Source organism: Myodes glareolus, chromosome 16 (genome assembly GCF_982192425.1).
Source record: "Myodes glareolus chromosome 16, mMyoGla1.1, whole genome shotgun sequence".
NCBI lineage: Eukaryota > Metazoa > Chordata > Mammalia > Rodentia > Cricetidae > Myodes > Myodes glareolus.
Window position 1 is genome coordinate 7154916 of NC_142041.1, and position 12006 is coordinate 7166921.

General features: G+C 48.0%; 1 long non-coding RNA gene across 4 annotated transcripts in view; it reads left to right on the plus strand.

Annotated features, from left to right (window-relative positions):
* The first annotated feature begins 3893 nt into the window (after nt 1-3893).
* Nucleotides 3894-12006, plus strand: part of LOC125391334 (uncharacterized) — a 52891-nt gene continuing 44778 nt past the window's right edge. For 2 of the 4 annotated variants that reach the window (XR_014997243.2, XR_014997241.2), the window contains exon 1: nt 3894-5722. This is a non-coding gene — a long non-coding RNA (uncharacterized LOC125391334). The remainder of the gene's footprint in view (nt 5723-12006) is intronic. The other 2 variants (XR_014997242.2, XR_007229077.3) reach the window with 2 other exon arrangements.

Genomic DNA, 12006 nt, shown 5'->3' on the forward strand with positions numbered 1-12006 from the left:
AAACAACTACTTGGTGTAGTCACAGTTCCCTGCTTCCTGCTGCCTGCGGATCAAGAAGTAAAACTCTCAGCTCCCCATCCAGCACTGTGTCTGCCTGTGTGCCACCACGCTTTCCACCGTGACAATAATGGACTGAACCTCGGAAACGATAAGCCACCCACAATTAAATGCTTTCCTTTCTAAGAGCTGCTGTGGCCATGGTGTCTCTGCGCAGCAGCAAGGACCCTAACTCAGTAGGTGAAGAGTTTACTGACAACCCGAGGCCCACCATGAAGCAGTTCCTGGAACCTATGCAGTAGAAGGAGAGAACTGACTCCTGAAAGCTATTCTTTGTCAGTTCATGTGTGACATGGCACATGCCGACATATATATAAAAAATAAACATAAAAAATGGAATAATAAACTAGACTTGCTCCCCCATCATTTGGAGGCCCAGTTTGCCACTGTATGTGTGGTACAAGTAGAAGCTGCCTTTAGGTTATAGGTGTTGTGGTGGTTTGAACAGGAATGGCCCCCATAGGCTCAGAATTGAGGGAAGTGGCACTATTAGGAAGTGTGGCCTTGTTGGAGGAAATGTGTCACAGGGGGTGGGCTTTGAGATTTCAAACACTCAAGCCAGGCCCAGTTTCTCTCTTCCTCTTCCTACTGCAGGCCCATCCAATGTAGAACTCTCGACTCTTTCCTCCAGCACCATGTCCGCCTACACACCACCATGCTCTCCGCCAATGATAATGGACCAAACTCTGAACTGTAAGCCAGCCCCTTTATAAGGGTTGCCATGGTCATGGTGTCTCTGCACAGCAACAGAACACTGAGTAAGACAGCTGGTAATTTCTTTTCTGGTACGTAGACATGCTTTTGTTAAAGAGAATAACAATAATACCTAAGACTCTGCTCCGAGTGTGGTTAATAAGTCAGTCGAATACGTATGTCAGCCCCTGAGGTTGAGTCTGACATGTCTGTAACATGAAGACAGAGCAGGACCACATATCTAGTAAGGGCCAGGCCCGGGGTGCCGCAGCAGGGGTCCTGTCCCTGCACCCAGTCTAACAAAGTGGCTATTTATTCAGCTGTGCAATCTTTGTGTTTGGGGGAACTGAAGGTTTGCATTCGAAGCCACACTGCCCTGGCAGAGCCGCTTTCTGCAATCTTCAGCGGGAAGATCCCAGCCCTTCCTTCCCTTGTTGTTTTCTGGGGCTTCCCTTGTATTATCTACGTGCTTCATCCGCCGTGGTTATTGTAACATTTCAGTTTATAAGAAACCCGTATCAACTGATAACGAGACCTTCCTTGGGAGGAAAGGACTCTATACTGCAAATTAAACTTCCTCAGTACCTCCTTGATCCCCAAAACACCCCAAATTATGATCTAGACAGAAACAGTATGGTTGCTACAGAGAACCTGCTCCAAGGCAAGCTTCTTCCTTCCAGGACGAGACAGGCTGTCATGTTCTCTTACATGGAGATGCCCTTGGATGCTCAGCCATTTAACTGGTTCTCGGCTCTTGGAGACACAGAGTGACCAAAGCAGCCTTGAAGTTCTCACCCTCATGAAGTGGGAGTCGTATCAATGGGATCACAAGATTTCATGTCGTGTAGGCCGAGTTTTCTTCTGACAAATGAGCTAAACTGCTCGGAATGGAACCGGATGGAGGGATGTCAGCTCCGAGGCTCTCTCTCGTGTGCACACGGCAGGGCAGGTCCTCAGCAGTGCTGGAATGAGCGGGTAGTGAAGCTGAGTATTGACTGGTGTGCAGTACACGTCTATACTCTGAACTTTCAGGAGCCTGCGACAGAAGAATTGAAAGTTCAAGAGCAGTTTGGGCTGCATAATGTGAGCCATCTCGTTTTTCTTTAAAAAAAAAAAAAAAGGAAGAAGAAGAAGAAAAAGGAATTGAACCTATGAGTCTTGACATGGCTCTCTGGGCAAAGGCAATTGCTGACGGCCAATTCCTGGAACCGACACTGTACATGGTGGACTTCTGAGAGTCTCTGAGTCCCACGTGCAGACTGTCTAAGTCAGGGTTCTATTGCTCTGATAAAACGCTGACTAAATCCACGTGGGGAAGACATGGTTCATTTCAGCTTACACTTCCACTTAACAGTCTACCATCCAGAGAAGTCAGGGCAAGAACTCAGGATGGAAGCCTGGGGGCAGGAATTGATGCAGAGACCACAGAGGGCTTTTCCCCATGGCTTGTTCAACCTGCTTTCCTATAGCACCCTGGAACCACCAGTCCGGAGGGCTGGGCCCTCCCTCATCAATCACTATGAAGAAAATGCCCCATGGGCTTGGGCTTGCTTACAAGCAGTCTTATGAAGGCTTTTTCTCAATTGTGGTTGCCTTTCCTCAAATCAAGCTTCTGTCAAGGTGACAGGACTCTGGCCCCACATCCATGATAAATGTAATAAAATAACAGAAATTGGGTCTACTGTCCTAAATGAGAACCAGCAATTACAATTCCACCCTGAAGGGTGAACACTTACTTAAGTACCTCATGCTTGGGAAGAGAGCCATTTTCTGTCTATGCAAAGTTGAACCTCCTAGATACGTTTAACTGGGTCTAAGAATTTGCTTGCTTACTGCATTAAAAGGGAATGGTAGATTTCAAGGTTAAGTTTACATACATCTTCTGATTAGTGAATTTGTTCATATTTCCCCTTGGGGACCGCTGCAGAAAGATTGGTCTGGCTCTAGGGTAACAAACAGAAAAAGACGGTTCTGAGTAAATTAGGCATGTCATCAATGGTGTCGATCGGGAAGCCAGCCAAAATGTCGCTCAGCCAGGGCTTATTCTTATTTAAAGTCCTCCTGTGTCCCAGCCTGTCGTCAGAGGGTGTCTTTGAAGCCACTACTTCAGCTGCTTTGTTTGGCTGCAGAGCGCAACCACTAATTAGGACGTTATGTATCTGAAGAATGTAACTGGTTCTAAACCTCTGCCAGCTCCTAAAACAAAGAACTTTGAAGGGAAGGAATGGAGTTTGCTTCCTGGCACTGGAGTGGGACAAATCCCCCACTCAAACGTGGCCGCTAGGGAGAGCCTTCCCGGCCCCCCCCCACCGCCTTCTCTATGGTGGGCTAGGCCAGCACTGTCCCTGGATGGTAGGAACTGCTTTTACCGCTTTACCTGGGCCTGTGTCTCCAGCTAGCTCGGGACCCTGTGAGACAGGGCCTTCCTACCTGAGCGTGGTGATGTGTGCTTGTCACTTAGGAGGACCAGGCTGGACAATCAGGAGTTCAAGGTCATCCTCAGCTACGTAGTGAGTTCCAAGTCAGCAATGGGCCACATGAAGAGTCCATCTCAAGAAAGGGGACAGTTTATTTGTCTGTCCTTTGACTCACAGCCTGACACAGGACCAGCTTGTTGAGCTGATTTTGGAAGCAGCATCCATCTGAGCTTATTCACCCCTGGGGGAAGGTGTCTTCGTCAGGTGCGGACATGCTCTCCCCTTTAATCCAAAGATGAATTTATTACTCCGGGGGCAGGGGTGTGCCTCAGCTGGTAGAGTATTTGCCTCTAGCATGCAGGAAACCTTGCATTTGATCTCCGGAACCAAATAATGTGATGACACAGGCTTGTAATTCCAGCACCCGGGAGGTGAAGTGGACACAGAGAGTCGGGAGTTCAAGGTCATTGTTGGGTACTGTCTCGTTCAAGGCAGTACCCAACAATGGGATCAATGAGACTCCTGTCTCAAAAACCAAACCAAACCAAACCAAACCAAACCAAACCAAACCAAACCAAACCAAACCAAAGCTGGCACTGCTTTGTACCGACAGTTCAGTCCAGGCAGTAGAGTGCCAAGGGAACCAGGCGCCTGCTCCTGCTTCCCAGACTGCTCTGTGGGGTGACGGGGGGAGGGAGGGGGGAGTGTAACTTGCTCAGTCTTGTGTTCCAGGTGCCAGCGGGTGCGGGTGCAGGGCTTCCCTTTGAAAAGACATCTGTGCCATTTCCCTGGGCTGGCCTGTGCCTTGGCTGAGCCTGGGGCTTCTCATTTGCAAAGGCCTTTGTCTTGACTTTCACACCAGCACAGAGTCCCCCTCCTGAAAACGCTCCTTGAGTTCAGGATGAGGAAGGTAAAGGTTTCTCCCCGTCCCTCTTTCCCAGGAGAAGGAAATGATGCCCCTGGACTTGCGCCACCTCTTGGAGCTGAAACTTTCTGCTTTTCTTCTGCCTTGCTAAAGGATGATCCCAAATCTAGACGACTCTGTGTTGGCTGTGGAAGGAGAAGCTGAAAGCAGCCTCCACTGAACGTTTAGGGCCGCAAAGGCCAGGCTGATCATTGGTAACTCCAGATACGTAGCAGGAGAAAGACAAAAATAAAGAAAAAGGCAGTGAGTGCAGGCCTCCGGCTGTGGTCCTGGCCACTCAGGGACTAAGGTGGGGGGACCACTTGAGGTAGGAGTTAGAAGGCAGAGTGAGAGACTTTGACATTATTATTAAGTTTTTGCTTATTTGTTTGTTTGTTTGTGGAGGGCAGGGGTGCCTCCTGGCACGACCCGTGTGTGGCGCTCAGTGACAACCTGTCAGAGTTCATTCTCTTTCTCTGTGTGGGTTCTTAATGATTAGACTCAAGCTTGGCGGCAAGTGTTCTCACCCACGGAGCCATCTTTCCGTCCCAGAGACCCTGAAATGTGAGAAATGTGAGAGAAGTGCAGACTCTAACGAGAACGGTAAGGAACTTCCATGTTGGGGAGCGATAGTGCGCCAAGGAGATGTGTCAGTTAGTGTCTCTGTCAGGGTTTCTCTCGATGCCATGTAAAACGTGGCCCAAAGCAGCTCGGGGGAGAGTGGGTTTATTTCACTTCCACATCACTGGCCTTCGGAGGAGGAAGTTGGACCAGGAAGCTACAGGCAGGAACCAAAGCAGAAGCCAGATCACTACTGCCTATTGACTTGCTCCTTGTGGCTTACTCAGCCTGGAGTTTTTTATTTATTTTATTTTTTTTTAATTGTTTTCCGAGACAGGCTCTGTAACTTTGGAGCCTGTCTTGGAACTTGCTCTTGTAGACCAGGCTGACCTCGAACTCAAGAGATTCGCCTGCCTCTCCTCCCGAGTGCTGGGATTAAAGGTGTGTGCCACCACCGCTCGGCTCAGTCGAGGAATTTTATACCATCTCATCAGCCCCTTTTCTTTCATTTTTGAGATTGGTTTCATTTTTCCAGGCTGTGGAGGAGAATGACTGTGACATTCAATCTCTCAGCCACCACCTCCTGAGTTCTGGCCTTCTAGGCCAGTGCCACCAAGTCTGATTTATTGTTTTTTGTTTTTTTAAAATTTTTTTATATCCCCAGGAAAATGGAATGAATGGTAGAGCCTTGTGCACCAAATACTTGTTCCAGCCGGTGTGGTACACTGGAACAAGCTGATGAACCTGCGTTTGCATCCGTAGCCCGCATGAGAGGATGTGACTGGCGGTGACAAGGAGGCCGCCAACTTCAGTTCTCATTCAAGATGCAGGAACTCATTGGAACCGGATGGACTGGGAAGAATAGTGCAGCCAGTGTGTCCTGTCTGACTGCCCCTTTCTTGTCTCTTTTACTTCATGAAGTCTTTAAGAGCCTTGAAATGCAGGAAGGCATCCGGAGCCAGACAATGAGGTTCAAGACAAAGCCAGCTTCAGTGCCGCTGGCCCTCACCAAGGAAGGAACGTGGGCGGAATCCACCAACAATCAATCAGGCCAGCATCCACTCTGCCCCAGGTCGGAGCAAAGTTGGGGGTGAGTAACAAGCAACCCCAGTCGCTCTCTTTGTTCCAGTTCAGTGAACCCATACCTCAGCCCAGACCGGTACCCAGTCTCTGCCTCCTGGCACACGGAGGGCCAGGAAGAAAAAGTAGGTGGGGCATAGACTTTCCAATTTAGCCCCACTGAAATTAAATAGGCCTGGGCTAGGTGCTTGGCCTATGTGGTCTGAGTTCTTCACAAGGTGACCATAGTTTTTGTTTCCCAGGGGGATAATGTATTTTCTTCTCCTTTGACAACTAGGCATGTTAAAAATTAACAAGTGGAATTTGAACTTGGAGGGGAAAAAAATGACTCAAGAATAAGGTCCCAGAAGTCTCCTTGTGATCTTTGTCTACTGATTGACTTAGAAGGGGGAAGAAGCCAGAAAAGCCAGGGCTAAGCAGGGACTCTTCCTTTCTGCTAGGTATCTCCATCTTCATAGCTATTGTAAGCTCTTAGAGGTGTCAGGAAATGTATAAGAAGTTGGTGTGGTTGTGTACTGGGTCCTGTGAGCCCGGCACTCAGGAGGCTGAGGCAGGAGGATGGAGGGTTCAAGAGGCAGTCTGGAATGCATACAGAGTTTTGCAGGTCAGTCTGAGCTTAGCAAGACCATGGAGAGAGGGGTAGAAAGAAAGGGAGACAGGCAGAGATGGACAGAGAAGAACACTTTTGAGAAGTGAACGGAAATTACTAGACACTTCTCTTGGAGAAACTTGGTACCTAGGGAACCATTAAGAAGGTGCCTGTACCGTGCCTGTCTCAGAGTTCCTATTGCTGGGATAACCAAACCAGCTTGGGAGGGAAGGGTTTATTTTTATTTCATCGGACAACTCATATAGTTCATCTTCCTGGGAATTCAGGGCAGGAACTCCGGGCGGAGCTGATGTAGAGGCCATGGAGGGTAGCTGCTTACTAGCTCCCTCCTCATGGCTTGCTCAGCCTGCTTTCTTATAAAACCCGGACCAGCAGCCTAGGAGTGGCACCACACACAGGGTTGGGCCCTCACATCAATAATCAACCAAGAAAATGTACCACAAGCTTGCCCATAGCAACCCAGCGAGAGGGTTTTCTCAGCTGGAGTTGCCTCTCCTATAATGACTCTCAAATTGACTTAAAAAAAAAACCCAGCCATCACAGTGCCTTACTAGCAGGTGCTAGTCTGGGTTGAACTTGACAGCATAAAACAGCTCTGGGGAAGACCCTTCACCCCTTCACTTTCACTTAGGAAAAGGAAGCATCTTACAGGATGATGGGATAACCAAGCTACACCCTTTTTGGCTTAGTTTAAGGTGTCTGGTCAACTGGCTTGTTTATACGTGACTGTGTGAAAGGTTTGCCTGAAAGGATGATTTATTTGTAGGCTACTGAACTTTCTCAAGGGCTAGAACTAAGTTTGTTAGGCCCTTACAGGCAGCGAAACAGCCTTTTATAAAATAAATCTTATCTATCTTTCTATCTATCTATCTATCTATCTATCTATCTATCTATCTATCTATCTATCTATCATCTGTCTGTCTGTCTGTCTGTCTATCTATCTATCTATCTATCTATCATCTAGCTAGCTAGCTTTGAGATAGGGTCTCACTGTGTAGCTCTGGCTGTCCTAGAACTCCCTGCTAGGAGTTCAGAAGCCTCAGCCTCCTGAGTGCCGGGCTCACAGGACCCAGTACACAACCACACCAACTTCTTATACATTTCCTGACACCTCTAAGAGCTTACAATAGCTATGAAGATGGAGATGCCTGGCAGAAAGGAAGAGTCCCTGCTTAGCCCTGGCTTTTCTGGCTTCTTCCCCCTTCTAAGTCAATCAGTAGACAAAGATCACAAGGAGACTTCTGGGACCTTATTCCTGAGTCATTTTTTCCCCTCCAAGTTCAAATTCCACTTGTTAATTTTTAATATGTCTGATTGTCAAAGGAGAAGAAAGTACAGCTCTGGCTGTCCTCGAACTCCCTACTTAGACTAGTCTGGCCTGGAACTCACAGAACTCCACCTACCGCTGCTTCCCAGATGCTGGGACTAAAAGCGCGTACCATCCCTCCTGCCTGTGAAACAGCTTTTTAAGGAGACTTGTGTCACACTGCACAAATGGACCGGCTTGGCTGGAAGGCACTGGGGCTCAGCATCCCTGTCATCCAGCCACAGTCACCTTCCGTTTCTCCCGCTGATATTTTCAATATCAATGAAAAGCATTCTCAGCATTCTCTTATGACTGATTAAATTTCCAGTAACTTTTTCGGCCATGAAAAGATTACTATGCTAACATTCAAAACTGTACCTTCTGGGCCACTCCAGTCCTTGTTCATTCCCTGGCTTATTTTTGATCCCTTGACACTTGACAATCTAACCCATCAGTTAATATCACGAAGCTGGGCCTTTGACTTTTCCTACAGTACCTTATCTGGTATACAGCAGGTGCCTAATAAGCACTTGAATGAACGAACAGTGGCAGGCACTGTAACTCAAGCCCACTCGTGCCTTCAGCATTATTCCAGGCTGCTGACTATAGAATGATTGACTTTCTGATGGGCAAAGGGTGAGGGGCTAGAACTGGCATCGTCATTGAGGGATGCTCTGTGCTTGCAGAGAGCCCAAGAAAGGTCCGGTGCCTGATTTAATGTTCTGCTGTCATTTCAGAATTCTTCATACATTTTTCTTCATCTGAACTTCCAGTGCTCCCTCCTCTACCGCCTGAGTTCTGGGATTACAGGCACGAGCCACCACATCCAGTCTATGTGGGACTGGAAACCATACTCAGGGCCTTTTGCATGTTGGCAAATCTTCTACCCAGTGAACTTATGTGATACCACAGGAACAGGCTGTTCAGTGAGCCTACATCATGGGCTGTGTCTACCAAAGAAACAGGGTTCTAACAGCCAGAGCTGGGCTCTGTGTTCACGTCAGAACTTATTACTGTTCTAGAAAGAAGGCTGGAGGGAGGAATGACCAAGAAACATGTCCTGGCCTTTCAAAGGATGTTTAAAGATTGGAGGGATGGCTCAGAGGTTAAGAGCAGTGGCTGCTCTTTTAGAGGAGGACCCTGGTTCAATTCCCAGCACACACATGGCAGCTCATAACTGTTTGTAACTCCAGTTCCAGGAGATCCAACACCCTCTCACAGACATACATGCAGGCAAAACATCAATGCACATAAAAAATAATAGAAAGGGGACCTTGAAAAATTAAGAAACAATTTTTTAATTTTATTTTAGGATTTTATGTGTATGGATGTTGTTCTGCTTACATGTATGTCTGTAGTGGATGCATACCTGGTCCCTCAGAGGCCAGAAGAGGCATGAGATCCCCTGGACTGGAGTTACAGATGATTGTGAGTCACTGTGTGGATGCTGGGAATCAAAACGGAGCCCTCTGTAAGAGCAACCAGTGCTCTTAACCACTGACCCATCTCTCCAGCCCCTTAAAAATTAAAAAAAAAAACCTGCCTGTTCTTTCTTGTTGCTGTTTTCCCTCTATCGTGCAAGCATTTGCATTGAGAATGAAGCTGTTGATGAGCAGCTACCCCAGTTGTGTCAATATGCAGCTAGGGCCGAATGTGCTTTCTTTAGTTCTTAGTCTGCTCATTGTAGAGCCAGAGGGGACCCTGGTCAGGAGCTTTTCTTACTTGAAAAACAAAAGTTGCTTTCAGAGACAGTCTTGCTGTGTAGTCCTGGCCTATAAATCCTAATATACAGCCCAGATTGGCCTCCAATTCTAGTAGATCCCCTTGTCTCAGCCTCCTGAGTATTGGAATTACAGATAAGAGCCACCACACTTGATTCTGCTTAGGTTATATCTTCAACAACGCCTTGGTGCCCTTCTCTTTAGCCCCATGATGCTAAGAGAGTTTTCTATCCCTCCCGGTCCCTCAGCTGTTCAGTCCCAAAGAAACACACAGAGGTCTACATTAATCACAAACTGATTGGCCCATTAGTTCAGGCTTCTTATTAACTCTTATTACTTATATTAGCCCATAATTCTTGTCTGTGGTTAGCCACATGGCTTAGTAACTTTTATCAGTGAGGCATCCTCATCTTGCTTCCTCTGCATCTGGATGACACCTGCTGACTCAGCCTTTCCTCTTCCCAGAATCCTCCTGCTCTTGTTGCCCCGCCTATACTTCCTGCCTGGCCACTGGCCAATCAGCATTTTATTAGACCAATACAAGACTGTTGTCCCACAGCACCATATAGTTTCAGGCTGGTTCTTGCTGCTTGGCCGACTCAGCACTAAGGGAGAATCTGATAAGAATTCTTGATTGTTGATGCACAGAAATCACCCCCGAAGCTAGGTGTGCTAACACACACTTGTAATCCCAGCATTTGGGTCTCTGGGAGTTCAAGGACAGCTTGGTCTACTTAGAATGTTCTAGACTAGATAGGGTGACACAGTGAGACTCCATCTTAAACCCTATGCCCTGGCCCTCACAAAAAGATTTTAAAAACCATACTCTTGTAGCATGAATTCTAATTGTTCTTAATAAAAACCCGGAGTCAGATATTAGGGGGTGAAAGCTGAGAGACCAGAGAAGCAGTGCAGCCAGCCACTAGAGAGACCTTTTACCTTTAATGAGTTCTCAGACCAAAAGGGCAGTCCTGTCCTCAGACTGCGTTCTCTGACTGACGGCTTCAGACTGCATCTCCAGACTGCATCCGTCTCTACCAAACCTCAGACTGCATCTGAGCTCCTGTCTCCTCCTGCCTTATATTCCTCTCTCCACCCAGTTATATCTCTTCTGGTCTTTACCCCCCTAATGCTGGGATTAAAGGTGTGTGCCACCACTGCCTGGGTTTTAATGGTTTAGCTCTGCACTCTGATCTTCAGACAAACATAAAACACAATATCGCTACACCCTCTGTATCTCCTCCTGTTGTAGAGTTGGGAACATCTCTCTAGTGGAATAGTTAATTCATTAGCCTTCCTCGGGGTGATGAGCAAGTGAAAAGCCCAGAGGTTGAAGCCTCTGCCTTTTAGAGGAGTCACTAAGTGTTTGGGGTCACTTAAGTGTTTGAATGTGCTGCGGGTCTGCAGGGAGGATCAGGAGCAGAGACTTTTCTGTTAAAGACAGACTCTCAAGGAGCCCAGGCTAGCCTCGAATTCACTGAAAAGCCTTGGCCTTCCTCCTCCATGACCCTGCCTCCCCTTGCCCTGAGTGCTGGGGTGGAGGGGTGTACCACTGGCCTTGGCTTGTGCTGCAGACTGAACCCAGGACACCATGCACAGCACCCGGGGTTACATTCTCAGTCCTAGAAACTTTTATCTTTTTAAAAAATGTACAGAGGTCACTGAGAACTGCCCTAGTGCCACCTGGGTGTTTCTGTCCGGTTGTTACTTGAAGAAAGACTTGAATTGTCGACCTTTCTCAGAAGAAAACATAAAGTGGCCACAGGCATATGAAAAGAAAGATTCAGTGTTACAATGTCTATTGTCAGCTGGGCATGGTGGTGCCTGCCTGTGACCCTAGTGCTTTGGAGGTAGAGATAGAGTTACAAGGTTACACTCGGCTACACACTAAGCCTGGGGCTAGCTGAGGCTACTTGAGTCCTCCCCCACCCCCAACAACTACTAGCCCGCCAAAAACAACAACGACAATAGAAAGTTGGGAAGAGCTGCATTTCCCTGGTTTTTAATTCCTACTATGCCACCCTGGTGATCCTCTTTAAAACCTGCTTAATCTTCAGTCCCTGCTTAGGGACAAAGGGACAGCTGAATCACTGGAGGAAGAGGTCCCCAAAACCGCCGCGTGGTTCAGTCACATCCCTGTCTCTCACTTGCTGAGCCTTGCGGGGGCGGGGGTGGGTGTGATGTGCTCCTTGGTGGCTTGAGCCAACTTCCCTCAGAAGCTCAGTCAGGGCTTTAGTTGGAAGTGTGAGACACCAGGGAGGTGGGCGGGGCTGGTTTTGCTGTGGAGTGGCGGTTCTCTCCAGATCTGCGGCTGCAGCATCCTTTGTTCACCCTGACTAGCCATGCTCCCTGTCAGTGCAACTGTACCACCTCCAGCATCTGCCAGCCGGTCCAGATGCGGGACTCCGACTTTTTTGAAAATTGTGGGTGGAGACTTTTGCAGACACATCCACTTGGCAGGGGGCCTCTGCTGTGGGAGGAGGAAGTGGTAACCCGAGACATCTCAGCCCTCTCCTTGTGACAGGCTGCCATCTGCCACCAGACTGTTGTTGGGTACAGGAAGCAAACCATAACCCGCTGGGGAAAAGGAAGGGTGAACTACCTTGCTGTGCCCCTGTTTGGCACAGGGACAAAGCTCAGCAGAAGAATACTTGCCT